This window comes from Cavia porcellus, unplaced genomic scaffold, assembly GCF_034190915.1.
Source record: "Cavia porcellus strain 051 isolate PalLab524CR breed Dunkin Hartley unplaced genomic scaffold, mCavPor4.1 scaffold_28, whole genome shotgun sequence".
Lineage (NCBI taxonomy): Eukaryota > Metazoa > Chordata > Mammalia > Rodentia > Caviidae > Cavia > Cavia porcellus.
This window is the reverse complement of record NW_026947511.1, coordinates 49,200,922-49,226,458: the sequence shown is the minus strand read 5'-3', so window position 1 is coordinate 49,226,458 and position 25,537 is coordinate 49,200,922. Positions and strand designations below refer to the sequence as shown.

At 38.4% G+C, this 25,537-nt stretch overlaps 1 pseudogene; it reads right to left on the bottom strand.

The window, feature by feature from the left end:
- On the bottom strand, positions 1-23,675 carry LOC134473781 (butyrophilin subfamily 1 member A1-like; annotated as a pseudogene).
- Positions 23,676-25,537: the final 1,862 nt, after the last annotated feature.

Here is a 25,537-nt window from a genome sequence, read left to right as displayed (position 1 = left end):
TCAGAGCACTGGGAGTTTCATGGAGTCAGGTGACTCAAGGTCGAGCTGAAGCCAAGGCTGCTGATAAGGGGAATTGTTGAGTTCCAAGCCCTTGGTGGGTGGATGCAGTGCAGAGTGAAGTGGGGTCAAGAGGAGAAGCTGCCTTGATTCCTGGTTATTGCTGGGAATTGGGTGCCACAGCTGCTGTTGCTGGCTGAGGACATCTCGGAGTTGGGCAGATCCTGGCACCGTATTGGTGTCACTGGGCCACCCTGTCACAGAGAGGATAGGTGGGCTCTGCTGAGGTTGAGCTACGCCTCTGGTTGTGACCCAATAACCAAGGACAAAAAGGTCATGACTCAATGACATCCACAAGGTACAACATAAGTCCCTGAAGGAAATTGTGGGTTGACTGGCTCAGAGGCTAGAGGCTAGCCTGCATGGTTCCTGCATCCTCGCCTGTAGCTCAGATAATAGCAAATTGGGAAGTGCAGCAAAACCACAATCAGCAAGCTTCGGAAAGACCATAAGCAATACAGAGAGGGCCAGCGAACCCCAGGACACACCTGTCTGAAAGAAACCAGAAATATGACAAGACATAGAATTTTTTTTTTTAAAAAAAAAACCCTCGAGTTTGTTCCAATAGGGTCAAGCCAGTGATGTGCAAGTCATAGGATATGCCCATAGGATAGAAAGGCTCAGATTAGGGTCATTATGAAAACTAAACTGTGCTAGGTTTTCAGAAAATGGTTTAAGCACTTTAAGGAACCAAACAATAACCTACAGTTGCTCCTTATCTCTAGGGCTCTTTTGAGTACTTACTGTTTTGCATCAAATACAGGGTACTTTCTGAAAGGATTTTTCCCTGGATGGGAAGCTTCAGTGGTAGGAGGCTGGCAGACAAAACTAAGGGACTCTATCTTGAGGTCAACTTTCCCGCCCCTAGGCAATTTACCTGTGCAACAAAATGAATTCCAATGGGCTACCTATGCATTATTAATGGAGCTTAGGCACCACCCCAAACCTAAGCTCTATGTATGCCCCCACACCACGTGTTGGGCAGAGAGAAAGCCAGATCCTGGAGGTCATGTAGTCTCTCTCTGCATTCTTCAAATAAAGGCCACTTTTATTTCATATATGTTATCCTTTTAGACATGCCAACAATTCTATGAGATGGTTCCCTCCCCAGGAATTGCAGACAATTGACTCCTGGGAGGCTCCCAGTATGAGTCCCCTGCTGGTTCATGGACTGGACTGCATTTTGTATTAATTCCTCACTTCTAAACACTTGGGAGCTGCTAAACTTGTCACCGCTGGTTTGCAAACAACACTGTTCTAATTCATTTGCTGCAGGTGAGCAGATCCTGTTCAAAGATTACTCTGTGGTGGGGCCAAGCTCCATGCCAGATTTTCTTTCCATTCCCTGGACTGAGGTAATGCTCTCACATCCCTTGGGGCAGCCCCACACAGAGCCATTACTAATTTATGGAAAATCCACTCATGCCTTTTTAGTAATGATCAAGAACACAAGTTGTGGAACTGAATACTCTCAGTCTAAGAGATCAGGTGAGGACTGGACCTGGCTTAGATTATGGTCCTTAGGCTTACCTGACTGTGATTTAATCTTCCTGTGCCCCAGAAAACATATCTATGGGGCACCTGGTTCAAAAGGCTACCTAAAACCAAAAAGCTGTTCTTTTATTTATAGTTTATCACACTGACAACAAGTTTGCAAAAAATCTCCATCTTTAGGCCTTTGTTTTAAGAATGTGTCCTTCTCTCCCTGTTTTTCCAGGATCTTTTTGCCTCCCCAAACTTAGGAGATGGCTTCTTTCTTTATAGTTTCTGCCCTATATGTCACATACCAAAAATCCTGTAACTTTCTCAGCACCAGGCTGAGTGGGCTGCTGTGGGTTTTCACACTGAACCCCAGCTCTATACCCTACCTGTGTGATCTGCCCCCCCCACGTGTTCCACAAACACCTGCATGCTCCACGAACCTCCCAAGCAATCCCAGCCCCCACCCTTGAGCATGAGCAGAGCACAGTGGCTGGGAGGGGGAGACCAGAGGACACAGTGGGAGAAAAAAGGGGTCAATTCTTATTTCAAGTGATCTTTATTAAATTGAACAAACATGTTTGAGTGCAATCTGATTTTATAAGATATATATATATATATATATATATATATATCTTATAAAATCAGTTTGTTTAGTCCATTTATACTGTACAGATATCTGCCCATGTTTGTCCATTTGCCTGATCTATGAACAGTTGTTCCTTCTTGTTTGAGCACAACATTTTTTTCTACTTTTTTTTTACATTCTCAAACCATTTAATCAAGTTTTATTTGGGTTATAGATTTAAAAAACAGGCTTCCACCTGGTTTGCTAGCTTGTCAAAATGGTGCTAAAACTGGTTAAATAAAATCTCTTGGGTGAGGAGAAATTAGACAACACTTCAATTGATGAATGGGGAAGTGGCCACCTGGTAATTTTACCAGCCTTGTTTATCAATTGAAGCCTGCAATGATCTCCATAGCCTTATGGGAGATGCCTTAACTAAAGTTCATATGCCTAAGACAATTCATTGTTGCTGATCTGATAGTATATTCATGCTTTCAAATATAAAATTGGAATTTTTTCTGCTGCCTTTTTCTTGTGTTCTAGCCAAGGGATATAAATCAGACCAACATTAGGAAACCAGGCAAATAATTTTTAAACAAAAATTATGTAATGTATGATGACAAATGTTTTCTTTCATATCCAGGCATATGCTTAGAGATGCCTCACAAATTTCTTCAGTGTTCAAATGTTAAAACACTCATGGTTGACAGCCATTTGATGTTCTATGTTAAGCTGATAGCCTCTTCTGTACTGTACTGTTATCAATCTTCTAGATGTTCAACAACTAAAATTAAGAGATAATTAAAAATTCCTGTTGGATTCCTGGGATCCACCAGACCTTTTCTAGAAAGGTTATATGATGCATGCAAAACAATAAGACCAACACTGAGGCAGAGGCCAGGCTTGCGACTTTCCCAGCCTGTTAGCCTGCCCTGGTTCAGCCCTCCGCCAAGCCGTAATTAACTATGCTCACATGGTGTTAAATGACGCCATAGCTGAACTCTCTGCTAAACAAAAAGGTAAAATTAATAAAACAGACCATCCTCCAAAAATCTGATGGCATTAGACATTTTAACAGCATAAAAAGATACTTCCTTATGGAAAGCCATTACAAAACTTTAATCATAAATACCCTGTTGATTTTACTATTTGACTCTTGCATACTTATTTGATTCTACAGATACCTTCCACTGTGGGCCAGATACCAAGACAAAAGGCTAAACTTGGCCCTCAAACCCCACAGGGAGACTTTCTTAACATGGCATTTTGTGTTTTCAACAACAGAGATAAAAAATAAGAATCTGATCTTATAGCAGTGATACTCTGAGACAGCTCTGAGACAGTTATACTGACACAAGGTGGAACTGTTTGAGCCCCTCCTGAACCATGCTTTGTTTTTTGTTTTTTAATTTTAGTTAAGGAGAAAAAGAAAAAAAAAAACAGAAAAAGGGTACAAGTTGTACTGAATTTCAGAAAAAAATAAACAGTAGGAAATTACTAGTTAATGGATTACATACTGTCATCTAGAAATAGTTATTCAAGTTAGAAAATTAAAGCATATAAAGTGCACATTCCAACAGTGAGACTGAAAACAGTTCTGTTAAATGATCCAACAAAACTCAGTAATATGGTTATCTATCCTATACACTTAAATATACACGTAGTTATATCCTTTAGAGAACTTTCTTTTCCTCTCTTTGGTACAATGACAATTACACAATTTGAGTTTTATTACTACCACAGTTCTCGTTACTTTTTTGAAGAGAATAAAATCAAATGTGATATAATAAAACACAGTCAGTCAAATCAAAAGGATGGACATAATACATAATGTAAAAACAAAATACAAGATGATCAACAATGGTTACCATAATGCTTCTTGCTATCTTAAAAAGAATTGCCTATATCATCAGTTATAATAAAATTGAACAAAACAGTAAAAAACAAAACCAATAAAACTAAAACATTGGAGACATTACAGGACTCCAATAGAAGATAATAGTCAAACCAGAATGGGTGTCATAATGAGTCTTATTGTCTTCACAGTTGTTGCCTGTACTCTCGAACTTGGTATTATCAAACAAAACAGAATAGAAGAAAATCAATCAAAACAAGATGGTGAGAGCAATACAGGGTTTCAAAGCAAGTGAATAAGAAATCAAAGTGGGTTACTTTAATATATCCTGTTATTTTTTTATTTTCACCTCAAATAAAAACATAAAAATAAAACAGAAGATTCAGATAAAAGAGGACATAACCACAAAACAGCACAGTTCAAAACATAAGCATTTAAGCAAAATAGTGTTTCACCATAAGATATCCCAACATAAAAGTAGTTACCATAGGGTCTCTTTCCTTGAAACCTTTGAGTACAACTTCATATACTGTAGCATCAAACATATCAAGACAATGTAAAACCATTCAAGAGAATGACAATATTACAGGGTATTTAGAATCAACTAACATAAAATGAACAATGGTTTCTGTATAATCTCCTTGTCTATAAAATTTTTTGTTTATATTATCAAATATAATAAAATCCAATAAGATACAACATGTTAAGACAGATGGAGACAGAAGAACAAAAGCTTGATGGCAAGATGATGTTAAATCAGCACTAGCTCTTATGATGTCTTGTTTTCTCCAAAATAACTGTTCCTACCATCCAACCTTCTCTGCCTCATTTCTGTTGAGCTCTTTTTGTCATTAGTTGTCAGTTTTTCTTCTTCATTTTCCTTTCTGCTCCATTCACTGTGGCCTCTCTGCAACTTTTTCTGGAATCTTGGAATTTTTCTTTTTAAGAATGTCTTGCAATATTCTCTGTAGAGTTGAGTTGGTGGTTGCAAATTCCCCTAGTTCCACTTTTTTCTGGAAGCACCTTGTTTTTCCTTCAATATCTAGGGACAGTGGTGCAGGATATATCAATCTTGCCTGGAAGTTATTATCTTTCAAAGCTTGAATTATTTCACACAATTTGTTGCTTTGTGCCGAGAAGTCTGCTGTAATTCTGATGTGTGGTCCCTTGTAAGTGATCTGTTTCTTGTTGGACCATGTTTTTAATGCAGCAGAATGACACCGGGCAAGCGAATTCCCCGTCATGGCCTTCCTTTGGGGCCTTGCCCCAGGGCCACTGGAGTAACTATCCTAGCCACCAGAGAGTGGAAAAACTATCCTCCTAACTTCTAGCCTTCACAGGAAATGCCAATACTTCCAGAGTCATTGCTGACAGATCTGCTTGGACTTGCTACTGAAGACTGATGGGGCTCGGGGTCCACAGCCCCCATTAAGGTGTCCTTCTCAGAACCCAAGTACTGCTATAGGTCTCAAGTAAGACATTCTCTATACTTGTGGACATAGAGGCCATGTATAGGGTTCTTCCTGAGTTTTAAGGCTGCTAACCCTAACCCTATTAAGTCCTCAAACTCTATAGGGGATATTGATGGCCAACCTATGCAGCCTTTACGGACAGGACCCATTTCATGCAGGTTACAAACTTACTTCTTTTCTGGGCGATCCCATAGTTTCAGATACCTCCACCACCACCTGCACTGCCCATGCCATGCCTATTTTAATACATCTCAGGGATCCTCCAATTCTTCCTGTATTCCCCCAAACATTTACAGGGACTTAAACCTATAATTAAGTGCCATTTAGACAATGGTTTTCTTAAACCTACCCACTCCTATAGTACTCCTATTCTCCTGTTACTCAAGCCTGATGGGTCCTATCACTTGCTACAGGACATTAAGATACTCTATAGTGCTGTTAACCCAAACCACCCAGTGGTGCTAAACCCTTATACCATGCTCTCTCATATTCCTCCATGCACCACTCACTTTACAGCCCTAGATCTTAAAAATGCCTTTTTATTCCTTTGTGTTTATGCAGACTGAACCAGACTCTGAGGTCTCAACATCTTACACCTATTATCACTAGTAAACCCTCTCCTCAGGGATACTTAGAACCCACTTCCTTTCCTATTTGCCAATTTCTCAGGCACAACCCTGGTCAACACTGACAGATAAATTTTATCTTCTCACCTTTATTTATACTTTTTCAGGATAAATAAAAGCCTTTCCCACAACCAGGGAGACTACTGATACACTTACTAAAGTCCTGTTACATAAAACCATCACAAGGGCTACAAGCAATGTGGAGCGGTCCATACCTGGTCTTCTTGGCAACATCAACAGTGGTCAAAGTTGCTAGACTGACATCCTGGTTTCACAACTCGCAGGTTAATTGGTGCCCTCCCAGCCCCAGATCTAACCATCCTTTGCTCACTCATCCCCACCTCATAAAGTCCTCACAACCATAACTCTCAGACTGTCATATTTTGTTACCTATTGTGGTTCCTAATTTCTTACATTCTATTGATTATTCTCTTTATAGAAGGACTCTCAAGAGGCTTTCCTAAAGACTCTCACATCATGCATACCAGAGACAAGAAATACCTACCTACCCTCTTAACATTTACCCTTTCAGATGGGGGGATAATCACCTCTCATAACTGCCCTCCTCCTAACATAACACTTATTTTCAAAATTCTACCTCACCATGGCAATGATTCTGCCTCAACATGGTTCTGAAAAATGACATGTCCTAAATCATAGGCACCTTTCCTTCTACCTCACCTAGATCCTTAAATATGATGTGACCCACCTCCTCATAACACCTTGTCTCTTTGTTTTTCTAGTCTAACATGTGAGCATTCACCAATGATAAATCATCCTGGTTAAAATACTTGGCACCAGTATTCTACGTGGGCATCACCATCATCCTGTTGACAATCCTAAACCACAATACAATGCCCCCTTTCAGCAAGAGGCAGTAAAAGAAAGAAAAACTTTGCCCTTTTTTCTAATAATAAAAAGATGGGGATGAAAGGATTTTACCCTGGAATGGAAGCTGCAGTGGTGGGAGGCTGGGAGGCGTAACCAAACTGTTCTTTCTTGAGGTCATCTTTCCTGCACCTAGGTAATTCACTTGTGGCATGAAATGAATTCCAATTGGCTACTTGTGCATTAGTAATGCCCCTTAGGCACAACCCCAAACCTAAGCTATATGTTTGCCCCCATACCATGTATCCGGCAGAGATAAAGCCAGACCCCGGATGTCAGGGAGTCTCTCTCCATATTCTTAAAATAAAGATCACTTTTATTTCACATCTGTTATCTTTTTAGCTGTGCCAAAAAATCTATCACTTTCCACAGGAGAAAGACAGCACCCTAACCCCAACTTCATCAGAGCACCTCCAGCACAAAGGCACAGGCATCAGGAATGTTCCATTTCAGAGAAAAGAGAAGTTAACCAAAGATGCCTCTTGCTATGACCTCTCACAGTACATGGGCAGAAACCTAGGAGGTTCTTCCAGGTGGAAGCTTGCAGCTTCCTGTGACTCCACGTATAATTTCCAGAGACAGTTTCCCTTTCCTGGCATAACTCAACAGGAAAGAGGGAAGTGTTAAACAGGCAATTAGCACCATTACAATTCTGTTCTTTCAAACTCCAAAGGGAATCTGATGTAAGGCTAGTGAGGTTTCTTTGGAGCAGAGTTGGGGCTGTATGGGCTATAAAGTGGTTCCCTATGGAGGTCTTAGGGGAAGGACAAGAATCAGGGCTCCTTTGTGGAAATAATTGGAGACTCACATGATAGTAATAAGTGGTCACAACAAAAAAACAGCAGGATTTTGTAAGGGACTTGGCTCTGACAAAGTGAAATATGACCTCCTTTCTTCACCAAGTCAGGCATAGTAGCTCAGTATCTGAGGTGTGCACTTTCATGTGTATCCCTGACCAAAGCCACAGGTGGGCTCAGCACCATCAGTGTCACTGTCAGAGATGATACACAAGAGCCTCAGGGGAGCCACACACAAAGCATGCTGGAAGACAGGAGAGAACTGGGTCAGAGAGGAGCATACTAATCTCACTCAGTGAGCTCTATGACCCTTGTCAGGGACGCCTTTCCAAAAATACTGAGAAGCAAGATGCATTTTATGTGATGCTGGCTTTGGATAATTTCAGGGTGGAAGAACCAATCAGCATCAGAGGTGGATGATATCATTATTTGGTGGTCAGAGATTTTGTATGAAGATACTTTTCTGAAACTTTCAGTGTCTTTCATACAGACATGGTTTTAATTTAGGGCTACAAATGTTTGATACATTTTCACCTGAAACACATATTCATCCACTATGGTGAGCCATCTCTGTTGACCCAAAGTCAGTCTTTGATACAAAACCTTATGATAATTATTATTTTATGTGTGTTCAATAAATCAGTCCTGGTTCCTATTGTGATTTCCTTATTTTATTTAGGATATGATTCAACTTTCTGTTCCTTTACTTTATGTCAAGATGCCATATGAAAATATTTTGCTAATGAAACTATTATAGAAGTTTCAGTACATTGAACACTATTATCAAATTAAAAATGTAATTATTCTATTAGATCATTATTACATACACACATATTTATATATTACATTACTTAAAGCCTCATTCTCTAAATGGACTTTAAATGACAACTACATATGTACAAGTTAGCATTAATTCACAGTCTACCACAGTGCTGACAAGAGGTCATTCTCTATGTTTTTTACATTCCTAGTTGCAGGAGTCATTGTACTACAATTAAAATTACTAAAATCTGCTGAGTGCATTCTGAGCCCTTCAAATTTCACTCAGAATTACCTTTGGGCTTTTAAAAATATATCATACACTTTTTAAAATTTTATGATCACCTCAGTCTCTCATTATAATAAATGAGTGTGATTGAACAACTCCAGGAAGAATAAAAATTTAGGAAATTATAGGTTGAACTGAGTTATAAAATTCAGCTGCCTCAATTCCTGTTATTACATTACACTATTCACATTTGGTGTCTAAAGAGAATAATGTCTTTATATTAAAATTATTTTTGTAACTTTGGATCTTGGCTATGGATATTAATAATAAATACTACTAGTTTTTATAAATGACAGTGTTTCATATGATTTGGGCCAGTGACTACATAGGAATTCCAGTTCCTTCAAGAGTCAGTACATCACCATCATTATACATCCCTCAAAATGACAATATTTGCATCTAGGATGTGTACTGATACCCGTGGCTCCACACTAGTTTCCTTGGTACAAAAGTTAACAATGTTCTCAAAATCCCTACATCCAGTGGTCTGATGTGTGGCTCAATAGTTGAAGCCTAGGAGCTAAATTCCGTATGTGGTATACATTTATGAGTTCCAGAATTGTGCTACTTTGAATGAACTATATCTTCAGTACTATTCAACATAAGGACAGTTTAGGTAAAATAATATGCAAAGCATCACCAAACATTCATCCCATGCAAAATCTTTAGCTCAAACTTCATCACTGCAAGCAGGGAAAGAAGTAGTTTTCTCAACCTCGGATGTGGGTGGCAGGTGCTAATGATAGCTTATTTCCTGAGGAAAAGGAATTTAAATTGGTTTCTGGAAGAAAGTGGTTATCAGTACTGAGATTTCCTGCAGTCTCTGACCTTGATGTATGAAGCCATGGGTCTGTTTTTAGTTAAATGTCACTTGAGAATAAACAAGTAAAGCGTGAAGGCAGATTTATTGATTAATACACAAATTGCAGTTTGTTATTATACACATGTCCTGAGTCCCATCAATCCCCACAGAATGGGAATCAATTGCAGTGAACCTGAAGGGTTGTACATCATGGGAAAATAGACCTGTGTAGTCTTCAGCAAGTTACCTGTTTTAGCTAATTTTTATTGCTGGGACAAAATACCTGAAACCCACAAGTTAAAGGAGGAAATGTTTATTTCATCAAACAGTTTGTAGAGGTTTGAATTCACAGTTAGAGGTAACTACAAGGCAGGGCAGCATGGCAGAAGAGTAATACGGAGAGGAAATCATTAATAGCAGCAGATACAGAAGGAACAAAGGTTCATACTCCATCAAAGCCTGAAGGGTATGGATTGTTGCCACCCACACCCAAGGTGAGGCTTCTGTTATCCACACCCAGAACTCTGCTAAACCAATTTCATTAGCACACATCCTTAATCCTGGTATCATACACCCTAATCCAGCATCACACACATGAGCCAGCTGTCTCCTAAAAGCTCCACCGATGAATGCATGAGGTTTAGGGGGCTATTTGCACAAGAAATATAACACTGCAGTAGAGAATGTCTATCCCTTGCCCTATCCTCAGGACATTCTCAGGAGTTTTCATAAGGGAGCACTAATCTGACACTTACTTCACAAAGCAGATCACCAATCCATACACCAAAGGAAAAAGTTACAACAGGAATAGGAAGATTTTTATCAACATTGCTGAAAGAAAGCCATATTGATTTTCAAATTGATTTTTCAATATTAGGATTTACATATATTTGTCCCCTGTTTCCAGTTACCTGGGATTTTAGTTGCTCTCTGAGTCTCTTCAGTGTGACTCCTCTTCTATTCAGCCGGGTTGGGTCCTCCTTATTTAGCCACTTAGAGTATGAACTTTGGTTACTTGTGACAACATGGATGATTATGAGGACATGATTTTAGGTGGAATACGTCAGGCACCGAGTCACAAATACCACATGATCTCCCTCATTCATGGGAGATAAATCTGAAAAAGTCAACATTATAGGGACTGAGACCAAAATAGTGGTTATTAGAAACAGACAAAATAGAGGAATAGGGAGAAGACAGCTTCCTCAACAGGTACAAAGTTATAGTGAGATAAAAGGAATAAATTTTGATGTTTTATGCCATTCAGAGTGCAATTACTATTGCAGTATATATTTCAAAATAGAAGAGTTTGACTATGCTCATCATACAGAAGTTAGAATTTTAGAGAAGAGGAAGGAGAACCATGAGAGGAGGGAGGGAAAAAGAGGTGGGCAGTCAGTGAACACCATCACAATGTATTATCTGCATGTACCCACACAGCAATATGAAAGTCATTATTCTATAGCATGAATATGCAGTCATGAAAAAATTACAGAATTTTACAGAATTACAGAATTAGATAATGGTTATCTAATTACTCTTTGATATTTACTCAGTGTATACATGAACTAAAGTATCATATCGTGCTTCATAAATATGTACAAGTAATACATGTGAATGAAAAATTAAATTAAAAGATACTAATAAAATGAATTTCTAAATATTTACACCGTGATCCAGGGTCAGGAAGCAAAGGCTTCAATAAATAACTACATGCTTCTTATGTTTTATCTGCCAGTTCTTTCTGAGTCTTACAACAAGAGGTAAAGAAGGGCCTGTGCAGATTCAAGAACAGTGTTACCATATTAACCAAAGAATGAAAGACAAAAACTGTTCTGAACTCTGTTCTAATTAAAATTTTGACACACAACTACGTGCTTTGTCCTTGGTCCATATCTTATCTCTATGGCTCTAATGATACATTGCCTCACCATAAGGTTTAGTGTATGTCACTAAAACTTATGACATAGTTAAGAACATTTGGTCTTGGAATAAGTTTCTGGAAGTGCCCTTTGATCTATCTTTAAGAAGTGATTTCATTTTCTTTTTAAAATATTTTCAAAAATAATTGCCAAATGTGGTTTTAAGACTTAGACTAGGAACAAGAGCTTTAGTTCATGTATACGTTTATTACCCTGGGATTATCCTAAATAATATTAATAAGAGCTTACAAATTTTGAGAAAGGAGAGGCACTTGTATCTATCAAATGAATCATGAAATTTTTCTATAATTTTTATATAATGTTGAAGAATGATTTACTCTAAGTCTTATCCAAGAATGAAAGTTGATGAAGGAGGGGTATATTTTGGAAATAGCTTTTTTTTTCCTTGCACAGTTTTCATAATGTTTTCTTATTTCCTTTGTTATTTTCAGGTTGGAATATCTTATAAAAATATGTATATTGAAGTACTTAGTTTTTCATCTCAACTCAAAATCTTTATAAAAACTTTGTCTTGATTTAAGATTTACTGATTATCATAAAGTTATGTCTATGTTAACATTGTGTGGTTCCTCAGGGTGCTGGTTCAGTCTTAGCTATTTTCAGATATGAAACATGCACATCTGATTGGTTTAGTGTCCTTTGGAAATAGCATTTTTCTAACTGTGAGATCATGTAGAAATCACTGTCAAATGATACAAAGTTTCTTAATTTTGGCATTATCCTGGTAATACCTCAGATATATGAAGATCTTGGTATACATGATGCAGGAGGACATTGGGATGACCATGCATGTGTGAAATGGAGCACCAATACAACTTCAGTGTCACTGAGAGAATGACAGATATGCTGTTTTCAATAAGCAATTGCATTTGATTCCTGAAAAATACAGAAGGAAAGAAAAATTCTACATTAATTAAGTCATTTCCCTCATATTCATTACTCACAACAGTAATAAATGACATTGATACACATGTGTTTCCTTCCGTTACTCTAAAAACTTGTGCAAATTTGTATTATCCACTTACCATGAGGAATTATTTATTTTTTTTGGAAGGCCAACTTTCCTTATTTAATTGTACTTAACAATTCAATTAAATTTTTGGTGCAGTTTAAGTATATATGCTGATCACATTCATCATAGGGAATTTTTAACTGTACATGATACACCTTGATTTGTCTTTTTCTTTCTCCCATTGCCCTCCCCTCCCTTCAATTCTACTTCTCCTCCTCATTCACAAAGATTTGTTTCCATTTTTCCTTCTTTTCTTTTACTTTCATTCTTTCTCCCGTCCTTTCTCCCCAATTCCACTTTCTTTTTGACAATGTCTTCTGATTTCACCATATCCCTTATACAGCTTGGTCCTTATTTGCAATTTGAGTTGCTCCCACTAGTGAGACAATACGATATTCTTTGTTTCATTACTTTTATTTTAAAAAAAACAACGCAGAAAAAAGCGTAGAAATGATACAGAATTTCAAAAATAAAATGTAGGGAATTAACACTAGTTAATATATTGTATATTGTTATCTAAGAGTAGGTTGTTGAGGTTATAAAATCTAGGCACAAAAGTGACCAATCAAACAATGACAGTGCAAACTGTTTTTTGGTAAATTAACTGTTGTAGTCAGGGGTTGTACACAGAGTACAATTAGGATCAAGACATGGAATTTATAATATTTTTATAATGGTAACCGGGAGTTAATACAGGAAAATGTAGGAAATCTATCTGCAACACCAAAGACGTAGATTATTTATTCAAGAGCCTAAACTCCACAACAATGTTCCACATGAGTCCAGATAAAAATCCAGAGCTCAGGACAGTGCCTCCCACGAGTCAGAATGGAGGTCCAGAGCCCACAAGAAGGACTTACGCCAGTCTCTTTTATGAATCCGTTCCAGGAAGACTCAAAGGTCTGTGGTGGAATCTAGAAAGTCTATGCCAGCAGGATGAAGGAGCTATGCTGGTGGGATGAGTGCTGTATGATGGAGCTGAGAAGTCACACTCAAAACAAAGACCAAGGCTATCCTGAAAAGCACCACAGATGTCCTCAGCGACATGGAGGCCCCGAGCTCCACGGACGACAAGCACAGTCGGGTACATGCCAGGAAGCAGCGTGACAAGTTTGTCCTGGAAACCAAGCAGCGCATGTCTTCCACTCTGGAGCCAGAAAGCAATGCTCCATGTGAGGACCAAAGCTTCTCCACAAAAACTGACAGCTCAGAAAGCAACTCGTAAGAGAACCTTAATGCTTCAATAGCTTAACACCTCAACCCTCAACACCTCCCTTCTTCTCCTCCTGTTTATCCCAGCAACTTTCCTCAGATGGAGCATCTTAGCTCAATGCCATGCTGATGTAATCCAGCTGGCATTAAGTTGATCACCAGTTATTAATTCATAATACTATCAGAGATTTGTAGTACAGTTATCTGGCTAGCATACATATACATGTATATGTTTATATATGTTTACCAACATATATATAATCTTTTCTATTCTTCCCTTTTTTCTTTCCCCTTTCCCAGTGCTTCTGTCTTTTTGAGAACTTTCTGTCCCTTTCATTATTGTAATACCTATTGCATATTTTGGATCTAATTACTCACTTAGATTTTTTACACTAGGAAGCCAATACCATATTTATAACTGGGAGCTTGGATTATTTCTCTTATAAATTTGGTATCAAGTTGCCTCCATTTACATATAAAAGCCTCAAGATTATCCTTTTTATAGCCAAGTAATACTCATGTATAAAACAACCACATTTTTGAATTTAATTAATTTTTAATTTTAGTTTTTAAATTTTTATTTTGTATTTCTCTTCAATCTGTTGGGAACTTCTTTTTTTATGTTAAGTAGGATAAAACAGAAAAAAAAAACAAATCAAAGCAAACCTGTATTAAAGATACAGGACTTCAAAACCTTATGAAAAAAACAATAGTTACCATAATGCCTTTTGGTGTCTTCAAATTATTTGCAGATAACTTCAGATATAGTAAAAATCAAACAGAATAGAATCGAATAGAAACAATAAAAACAAAACAATGAATGCAATAAAGGATTTCAAAACAAGCATATAGTAAATCCAAAATTGGTACCATAATCTATCTAGCCATTTTTTAAATAGCTGTCCCTGCCATTAGATTCGACTTTATCAAACAAAACAAAAGAGAATAAAACTCAACCCAACAAAACAGTGGAAATGATATAGGACTTTTAAAACAAGACCATAGGGAAACAACAATGGCTGCAACCCTCACAAGGGGATGCCTCAGATGTCACACTGTGTACCTACTGCTATCCTCTGAACCCATGATAGACCAATGGCCCTTGACCTGCAATGTTAATGAAACACCAAAGCACCACCAGTATTCAGTTGCATTTCACTTCCATAGCTATTGTTACAGCCTGTGTATCTCCAGATAAGGCTTTCGTTTATGCTGTGTTTGGCTGTGAGGTGGTTTGTACATCTTGTTTGTTAGCTCTTGTGCTGGAAAAGGGTGACATCTGTCTGTTCTAGTCCAGTGGCAGCCCCTGCATGGTGCTGGTTCCCATACTGGGCTTACTTGCTGGTGTGGTACCACAACCTCTTTATCCATTTCTGCATATGATCAGCATTTGGGGTTTTTCCATGGTTTCACTATTACAAATTGTGCTGCTATAAGCATGGGTGAACGCATATCACTGTGCCATGACATTTTCAATTTGTGGGATAATACCCAGAAGGGGAATAGCTGGATTAAATGGGACTTTCAATCCTAGTTTTATTTGTGGTAGGGTACTGGGGATCAAACTCATGACTTTGTGCTTGCCAGACAGGCACTTATGCCACTAAGCTAAATCCCTGGCCATCCAATCATAGTTTTTTGAGGAAACTCCATACTGATTTCCACAGTGGCTGCACCAGTCACACTCCCACACACAGTGGAAAAGTGTTTCTTTTTCCTGATAGCCCTGCCAACATTTTATATCAGTTGTTTTTTTGATGGCAGCCATTCTTTCTGGAGTGTGATGGAATCTCAGTGTTGTTTTAATTTGTATTTCTCGAATGACCACTGATGACTATTTTGCCATATAATTTTCCATTTCTATTTCTTCATCTGAAAAGTATGTATCCCTGTCATATGTCCATTGTGGATTGGATCTTTGAATTTGGGGACCTGATATTTTCAGTTATTTATATGTTCTAGATAGAAGTCATTTGTCTGCAGGGCAGCTAAGCCTTGAACTTCTGAGATTCTAGGAGTGTAAAAATTAAAACTTTTTGTGTATAAGGTGCCTTAGCTGTGACATTCTGTTGTAGTGAAACAAAATGGAGTAAAGGACTTGAATTGCTAGGAAAATTCACACTAGATCATGATAAATGATCCTTGTAATATGCTGTTGAATTTGGCTTGCTAATAGTTTCTTGAAGGATTTTCCATGTACATCATGGATATTGGTTGACAATTTAATTTTCATGTAGAATCCATATCTTATATTTACATATCAGCATATTGCTGTCTTCATAAAAGGAATTTAACATGTTTGATTATCTTGAATCTTTTTGCAAGGTTTTGAAAATACTGACATTTGTATTTTAAATGTTTGGGAGTGTTCAACAGTGAAGCTATTGGATCCTAGGCTGTATCTGATTGAAGCTGTATGTTTCAGTGTTTTACTAAAGAAACAGCTGTAGATCAGGGCATACAGATATATACAGATTTACAATATTGGCTTACAGGGACCACCCAGAGTTTTCTGAGGAAGAGTGCAGAGGGTCTGTGTATACATTGGAGACCAAAAGATTTAGTCCAAAATCTGGAGCTCTTTGCAGTGTGGCATGCAAGTCTATGAGGATCCTAACAGTTCTGCAGTGAAAAGCTAAAAACTCAATGCCAGATGTTTAAGGGTCAGCTTAGGCTAAAGCCAGGAGATAATATTAAGAGGAAGGCCAAAATGAGCTCCTCTGAAGAAACTGAGGCAGATTCATCCTCCCTCACTTATCTTATACCATCCAGGTAAGGAGTCACCCAAGTGTACTTCCAGGGTGTGGAAATGTTGAGTGAATTTAGGTAAGCTTATCTTAACTAAATTTCTTAAACTGAATCAACCAATTAACGATGAGAAATGCTTTCAAATTATTTTTAATTTTTTAAAAATTTTATTTAAAAGAATACAATGAAGCAAAATAAAACAGAACAAAGCCAAACAAACCAGTGTAAGTAACACATGATTTCAAAACAATCAAAAGTCAACAATGAAAAGGATAGAGGACCCCAAAACAAGATAATAGGGAATTAACAAAGACTGCCCCCTTCAGAAGGACATCCCCTATAGATGTTTCACTGCATATTGTCATTCTGTGAGTAGATGATCAGACTACAGGCTTTAGTCCTGCAAAGTCAGTGAAACACTAAACACTACAAACTTTAAGTTGTACTTTAGGAGAGGAGGTGAAAATGGCAGTTTGGAAGGCAGCAGAAAACAGAGGCTCCCTGACACAGACATCTTAGATGTGAGAATAAAACATCATGGAGTGGCCCAGACAGACAGAGATGGATCGTCTCGACCCAGGAAGAAACTAAAGGGAAAGGAGGTGGTCAAATACAGTTCTGGGGCTACTATTGAAGCCGCTGTGACTTGCTGGGGCCACTTGAACTTCTGCCTCTGTGACTCGCTGGAGCCACGGTTGCTGCTGAAGTGGGAGGTTTGCAAGCCCAATGGAGCTGGCAAGGGACCTGCACTCACCTTTCAGGAGTGCTGGAAATAAGGCCCTCCCATAGGAAAGGAGCAACCAACTGAACGACATGTTGAAATTGGGCAGGGCAGGCATGAAAAAGGACGAGCAGAGACATCAGTCTGTTGTTCCCTTCCCAGACAAGATTGGCGGGATCTGCTTGGCCTTGGTCATGCCCTTGCATGGGACCCAATAATTCATCCCAAACCAATTCTGTTTTCATGACATACACTAATACAGTGAAGGCCCCAGAATGTTGACTGACCAAGAGGGAAGGAGTGGCATACGCCACCCCTGTTTGCACCTCAATGACCAACATCAAACTGGAGAGAGCAGAAATACATAGCCATTGTGTTTCAAAAGAATCATAACGAACAAGGAATTGAGCAGGGACTTCATCTGTACAACTGTATGGAAGAAACGAAAAACATGACAAAAGAAAGAAATAAGAAAAAGTCCCCAGCTCACTGCCCTGAGAACATTGAACAAAGAGAGGTACATACAAAAGAGTTTGAGTGCAGCAAATATGCAATATCAGACATTGGATCAGTGGACATAAAGAGATATCTTTGAGACCTCATTAATGAGTTCAAAAGTGAAATATTTCATCAAGTGAAGAAAGATATATGTAGATTAATAAAAGTAATGCTAAGAACCTCCTAAGAAGACACAGACAGAAGAATGGAGGAAAACAAAAATAGGAGAGAAACACTTGATGAAGAATATAAAGAATACTTAGAAAATATGAAGCAAATTCAAAGAGATTACCAGGAAATTAAGAACTCCATCAAAAAGTGGCAAAACTGCTTGAAAGAAACTAAGGAAATGCTATCAAAACTTGAAGACAAATATGCAATGTGTGACTAAGAAAGAAAAGATGTCTTAAAGTAACAATACAAAGGCTAGAAAATGACAAGAGGATCTATAACTTAAGAATAAAGAATGTGAATGAAGAAGCAGGAGTAAAAACAAAGGAAATACAAAGTTTATTCACAGAAATAATTAAAGAAAACTTCCCAAGCATAGGAAAAGAAATGATATTCAGATGTGTGAGGCATATAGAAATCCAGCCACCTACAATGAAAACAGAGCTACACCCAGAAACATAATAATCACGATCCTAGAAATTCAACCCAAGAACAGAATATTAAAAGCTGTCAGAGAAAAGAAACAGATCACCTACAAAGGGAAACACATCCAAATCACTACAGACTTCTCCATAAAAACCATGAAATTAAGAAGAGCTGGGAGCAAAGCATTCCAAGTCCTGAAAGAAAGTAACCTCAAGCCCAGCTTGATGTACCCTGAAAAACTGTCTCTGAAAATTAATGGAGAAACAAGATGCTTCCAAGACAAAGAGGAACTGGGGCAATTTGCACCCACCAATCCAACACTACAGAAAATACTGATGAAGATTGTAGAGGGAGAAAAAAATGTACCAAGATTTCAGAAACAGTGGATGAGAGGCCCTAATTAATGGGGCAGAAAGTGGATTGAAAGATAAAAGCAGATAAATAATGACAGAAAAATAGCATAGCAGAAATAAGGCAGAGAAGATTGGCTATAGTCTCTAATATAGATGGCCTGGATACACTAAAAAAAAAAAAAAGACAGACACAGACACAGTATATCAGGAGGTACAGTCCACTTTTCTCTTCTTGTTCAGATCAGTTCAATACTATGTTGTTTTGTGAGAATTTTCTGTATTTGAAGATATGGTCAACTATTTGAAAGAAAAGAAACAATATGATAGATAGTGAAGATCTCTGATTGTCTTGCTTTGAAATTTATGTCGCTTACATTGCTTCTATGTTATGTTTTATTTTGTTCTGTTGTGCTCCATTTTACACTCTTAAAAAAATGAAAACAATAAAAATAACTAATTTGTACTTTACCTCAATAGCTATCATTGCTGCCTGTGTTTCTCCAGAATATAGCAGAGGTGAGAGGAGATTTGGCTCTTTCTGTTTCCCAGCCCACATGCTGGAATGGTCTAGCATCTGGTCTCCCTCCTCCTTCCAGCGCATGGCATCAATTTACAGGGAGGGCTTGCTTCTTGATGACTTGTTCTCTTACCTGCAGTCCACCAATGTTGCAGACTCATGGGAAAATGCTGGGGTCTGGCCCATCTCCCAGAAGCCCATACTTAGTGCTGATTTGCAAGAGGGATTGCTTCTTTGTGACTTCATGTTCTTGTCCTTGCAGTCCTTCAAATTTTAGGTTTTTATTTTACTAAGTCAATAATTAATGGGGTCCAGTGTTACATTTCAACATATATACACAGAATGCACTTTTCAAATAAGAACATTTTTTCTAAGTTTGGAGCTTTTGTATTCTATTTCAGATCTTCATCAAATACATAAGAAGTTATGATTTATATTTATCCTACCATGATAGAGAACAGCAGAATGTATCCTTTTATCTATCTGTGTTTTCATGCCTTGTCTAATCTCTTTCCTCATTACTGAGATTGACTACTCAATACCTGAAATTTAAAGGAGAGATTCCATTTGGCTTCCTTTTTCAGTGTATGCTTGGGTGGATTTCAGTAGGAAAGTTGCTTAAATTGTGACATCAGGAAGAAGAGAGAGACTGGAGGAACCGGGGAGGAAATGTATTCATGCAAGTTAAGCCTCACATGATCTACTTCTTAATACCAGGCCCTATGAGCTAATCAGGATAGCTGCTCCATAATTCAGATAGCTGCTCCACAATTCAGTCACCTTCCAAAAAGCCTGGCTATAAGCCCATGATATGGAGCATTCTAATTTTAAATCAGAACACTTCAATTCTGGCCATCTAAAACTCGTGATCATGTCTTTGAAAAAGGTGATTTGATTTAAACTATAAAGTATAGAGAATTGTAAACTATGAGATTGACAAAACTATTACTACTAGTGATAAACAACATGCCTATAGTCAGCCCTCTTTAGAAATTTTGAGACTGACACAGAGTGACATGAGCAAATATTTTGAGGTGATTTAGGCATGCATCTTGACTGGAATAGTGTTCCTTCAAGATTACTGTACCAAATGTTATGAGCTGTAGATTTAAAAGGAATCCCATTCCTTGTACCTGTATATACATTCATGAATGTGAGACTTAAAGAAAAGTAAGATGTATTGATCCCAAGTACTCACCCTGGTAAATTCTGGGCTCAGATATATTATATGCTGTAATGCTTAGGAAAAATACTAATGGATATCATTGAAGCAATAAAAATAGAAAACTACAAATAGTTCTGACAATATTAAGGGCAATTGAATAAGTTCAGAAATTGAAACACATTTACAGAGGGGATGTACAATGGTATAGTTCTTCTGGAAGTGTATGGCAGTTTCTATTAATCTTGCGTCTATTCTTACAGGATGATCAAGTGCCTTAGTTCTTTTCATATGCTGAGATCCAGTATGCAAAAATCACAAGTTAAGTAAGAAAAGGTAGGGATGTGGTATACTTATTGGCACAAGCACCTGCCTGGCAAGCACAAGGTGCTGACTTCAAGTCCCAGTACAAAGGAGAGAGAGTGAGAGAGATTGAGACAGTTAGTGAGAGAGAGACAGAGAGAGAGAGAGAGAAAGTGAGAGAGAGAGAGAGAGAGAGAGGAAGGGAGAGAGAGAGAGAGGAAGAGAGAGAGGAAGGGAGAGAGAGACAGAGAGAGAGGAAGGGAGAGAGAGAGAGGAAGGGGGAGAGAGAGAAAGGAAGGGAGAGAGAGAGAGGAAGGGGGAGAGAGAGAGAGGAAGGGAGAGAGAGAGGAAGGGAGAGAGAAAGAGGAAGGAAGAGAGAGAGGAAGAGAGAGAGGAAGAGAGAAAGAGGAAGGAAGAGAGAGAGGAAGAGAGAGAGAGTGAGAGAGAGAAAGGGAGAGAGAGAGGAAGAGAGAGAGAGAGAGAGAAAGGTTGCGGCATGGGAGAGAAGAAAAGTCTGTGACATGGAGGCAGCGAGGAACAAGTGCAGGAGAAGGGAGACAAATCCTTTCAGGTAGGATGCATAGTGATTCACCGCTTCCCTCCAGGCTTCAATCCCAACATCACTCCCAGCTGCAAACTCATTGGGGACGAGTACAGTGATAAGTGTCATATACCCATGATCCAGCAACTGACCAACATGCAGCCCAATGAGTGTATAAAGCGTTGGAGGGTTATCTAGTTATAAATCGTAACACCAAGTATTTATATACCATATAAAAATGAAAACTGATGTTCATATAAAAATATTTACCTGAATCCTTGTAGCTGTTCTATTTAGAACCACTCCAACCTGAAATAGCAACAGTGTTCATTATGAAGAAATAAACAAATAATAGGAAATCTGTTCTGTGGAACTCTACTTAGTGAACAACTAAATTCTACTATCTACGTTAACATGGATGAGGATGTAGAGCCTTACACAGAAGAAGAACAACCTTTTTCAAAAGATTACGTATTATGTGAAAACTATTAGGACATCCTGAAAATGCAAAATGCAGAATAATAATGTTGGTCGCTTGGATCCATGATAGGTGTGTAGGAGAATCTGATCACAAAGGAACAGCATGAGAAATTCTATTTGTTTAATGGAACTGTTATGTATCTTGTGTACAGTGGCTATAGAAATCAAAACGCTCTTAAATTTTACACTGATGCTAAATGCAGAAAAATTTATCATATATATTAAGAAAATGCCCTCCAAAATAAATGGTGATGAAAACAGAGGACAGAATATAAATCCTTGTCAGAGGATAAAGAAGGGTATGATGACATAAGAGTATATTACAGGTATAATTCCCATGCAGGATTATGAGGCATGAGATTCATACACTTGTTTTCTCCTGAATGTGATACTGTTTTGGACAACTGAGAGCACTTTGATTATTTTTTATTTAAAACATTGTAACTTTGTTTTATGTGTGTCATTTTCTAACCAGAACAGATAACCCAAAGTACACAAAAGGAAATAATCCATTTTATTGCTAGTTCTGTAAAATATTTGACACCCTAACCCTGGATAAGCAGTGCACATTTCCCTGTGTAATTCTGTAATAAGGATTGGATTACAATAAGTGAATGTGTTGATTTACATGCACATACATATATTTGTATTAATCAGAGCATAAGCAACAATTTCCTTACAGTACAACATAATATTTGATTGCAGTACATGAGGGGAATTAAATTATTAAAAGAACAGTGAAAAAGACTGAGAAAAACCGTGCACTCTAGTGTAGGAAGATCCATGCTATGACTGATGTTTCAGCCCTTACTAATCTCAGGAGAATATTATGTGTGCACAAGCTCATTAAGAGGAGAGTTAGGGTCGTCATCAAGCTGTACCACTTACGACTCCTTAGGGAGTGGACAAATGTCCAGATGTCCTGAATATTTGGACCAAAGCCTGAAGAAAGGTCTCAGGGACCCAGAAAAAGCAACTTAAGAAAAGGTGTGGATGTGGCTGCCATGTTATAGAAGGAGACACATCCATCCTCATAGTCTAAGAAAATGCACACAATACTAGGAGGTTGTCTTAGTCACTTTATGCTCGTCGCTGAGACAAAATACCTGAATCCCAAAGTTGGGAAAGGAAAGGTTTATTTCTTACAGTTTTTGGAGGTTTCAGTCCACACTCAGTTGGCTCCAAGACAGGCAGGCATGGCTGGGCTGCAGTTCATGGCAGCCAGCAACAGCAAAGTCGAACCAGCAAAGAGAAAAACACACCTTCTTCCTGCCATTACATCACATCCTGGCTCCACCCCTTTGTGGGTGGAGCACTGACACCATCAATCCAAGCACTATACAATGAAACATCACATATGAACAATGCAAACTCATGAGGCCTGGGGGACACAAACATAAACCATGACAGAGGCTCTTTTAGAGTGAGTTGAGTCTATGGAGAGGTGAGTGCCCAGTACTCATCGTTATAAAACCTAATGGCCCAGAAACCGTCCTTAGGTTTTATGTAAGTCTTCTCCTTCCTCACCATGTCACTCCAACAGATTCCCAGGTCCCAGAGTTACTGCTGTCGACCTTCACCTCCAAGAAGTGCCGCTCTGAGCTGAAAGACTGTTGACCCAGCACGCAGGAAAGGGATTCAAATCTCAGCTGGCTCCTAGGAAGATCTTGAGGTTTCTCCCCCATGGCTACTCATCATCTTTCTTCAGACAAGAAGAGGGCAGATGGGCTGTGTTTGGGTCCAGAGACACATTTGCTGCAAAGGAAAATAATCTTTTAATCTCTGAGAAGACTAGAGCAATTTTGTACTTAGGATGGTTTTGAAACCTGAGATGTCTGGGAGCAGTGAGGAGAATATACTGCCCCAAGCCTTCTGTCACCTGTTCCCCCACTTAGAGCTCCCCTGAGACTGTGCAGAGCCTGAGGAGTGTAGTCACTCTTGGCTGGTCAGACTCACCAGCTTGGTAGTATTTTTTCCTCCAGTCTGAAAAGAGCATAAATATATATTATTATAACTTACATTTGAATTTCTGACATGACAATTTTTTTTCTTTAAAATATTTTCTTTTGGTTGTTTTCCTGTTTGGTAATATCTAAAACATTTTCTACTTCTCTTGTTTGAAATGTGTTTTCCACTGTCCATCATTAAATGTACGTATAGAAAGTAACAGCTCTGGTTTGTACCTCCTGTGTTGTAGACTGCAGATATAGATTAGGACACAGTTACTCTCTTTATGAGAAACAAGGAAATCACACATTATGCAGTCAGTTTCCTCCTACATTTAGGTGAGAGAATTATCTCACTCTGGCTGATGAAGTATGCACAGCAGTCACAGTACCATTCTCACACCTGAGAGTAAAGCAGGTGAATTTCTCCATTCTTACTCTTAATAGAGCAGTGTCTTACCCCAGGTTGGAATAGGCTGTAAGTAAATTGGAGCATGTAGAAGACTAGGGTATCAACAACTCCTAGTATTAAAGGCAGCATTCTGAACACAGTTTCCAGGGATATCCGTGGTGTCTAGCTTATAATATGCATGAGTGCAGAATGCCCTACACTTGCCCCTGACAACTGTGCTTAATTCCCTACTGAGTAGAATCAGTCGATGTTTTACAAAAATGATAATGTCTTCTGCCACGCAATTTAGATATGCAAGCTTCGAATGAAGTCCTGTGCTGACTGCATCCAATTTGTAGTCTTGAGTGAGTTTAGGTAACAGATGTAGGAAAGAAGAGAAGGCTGTCTGCATATACAGTCGTTCATGACAGGAAGCAAGGAAATCTGGTTAAAACTGTATGCATTATGTGGAAAACAGATCGTGTGACAGTGTCACATTATTTATCTAGAAAAAGGATTTTAGGGAATCCATTATTGGTCACTACATGCACTGCTTTGTGCAAGCAGATTGGAAGGTCTGCATAGGGAAGCATCAGTACTTGGGTGTGAAGGCATTCACGGAGGGTGTAATGGTACACTATTGAAGTAAATTCCTTATAGCAAAATTGTTCACTTTTTTAAAAATATGAGCTAAATAAGACATCTCTTTGGTTGAATGATTTTCAGGCTGTATAAAATTTAGGAGTTGCGTTATGAACAAAGATCCAAAATCAGTTTCAAATCTCTTTTAGTAAATAGAATTGTTCTAGAACTAGTCACAACAATTTATTCATTTATTGTCTATGGCTCTTTTCATGCATCAGGGATAGAACTGACTATTTATGACAGGGACAATAAAGCATCTAAGCCTTAAAATACTCATTACCTGCTCCTTCATAGGGAATCTGTGCCAACACTTTGTAGACCAACCATAAGAGACAAAGATTAAAAATACAGAAATGAATGCTGTAATTTGGTTAATGAATATAGTTACTTAAGGAATACACAAATTGAGATGATAGATTTCACAGCCATAAAGAGAGCACCTGCAAAGAGAGTTCTGCAAAAACATCAATTGGCTAGGCAAATGTGTTTGTAATTGAACTTTGGATATCATTGTTGATACATGACACTAACTGGATGCCTATAAAATGGAGAAAGGTGACTTAGCCTCCCAAATCATTTCCCCCCAAAGACTAAAAGTATTAGTATTTCAAAGATGAGCATCTCAGAGTTCAGGAATTTGGAAAGTCACACACCAAACTCTGAAACACTAATGTTGGAAAAGTGTGATGCTTCACAGAAAATGCTGCTACTCCAGATGGTAGGTCCTGCTACAGTCCCTAAGTGCCTGGTGCTGACTCTACCAGGTCTCTGCAAACCATGAATTCCAGTAGTGTAGATGCTAAAGGGTTTAAACTGTTAGAGACAGAGTCCTACATATTAGATGCGCTAGGAATGCTTTAATAGCAAAGGGCAGGA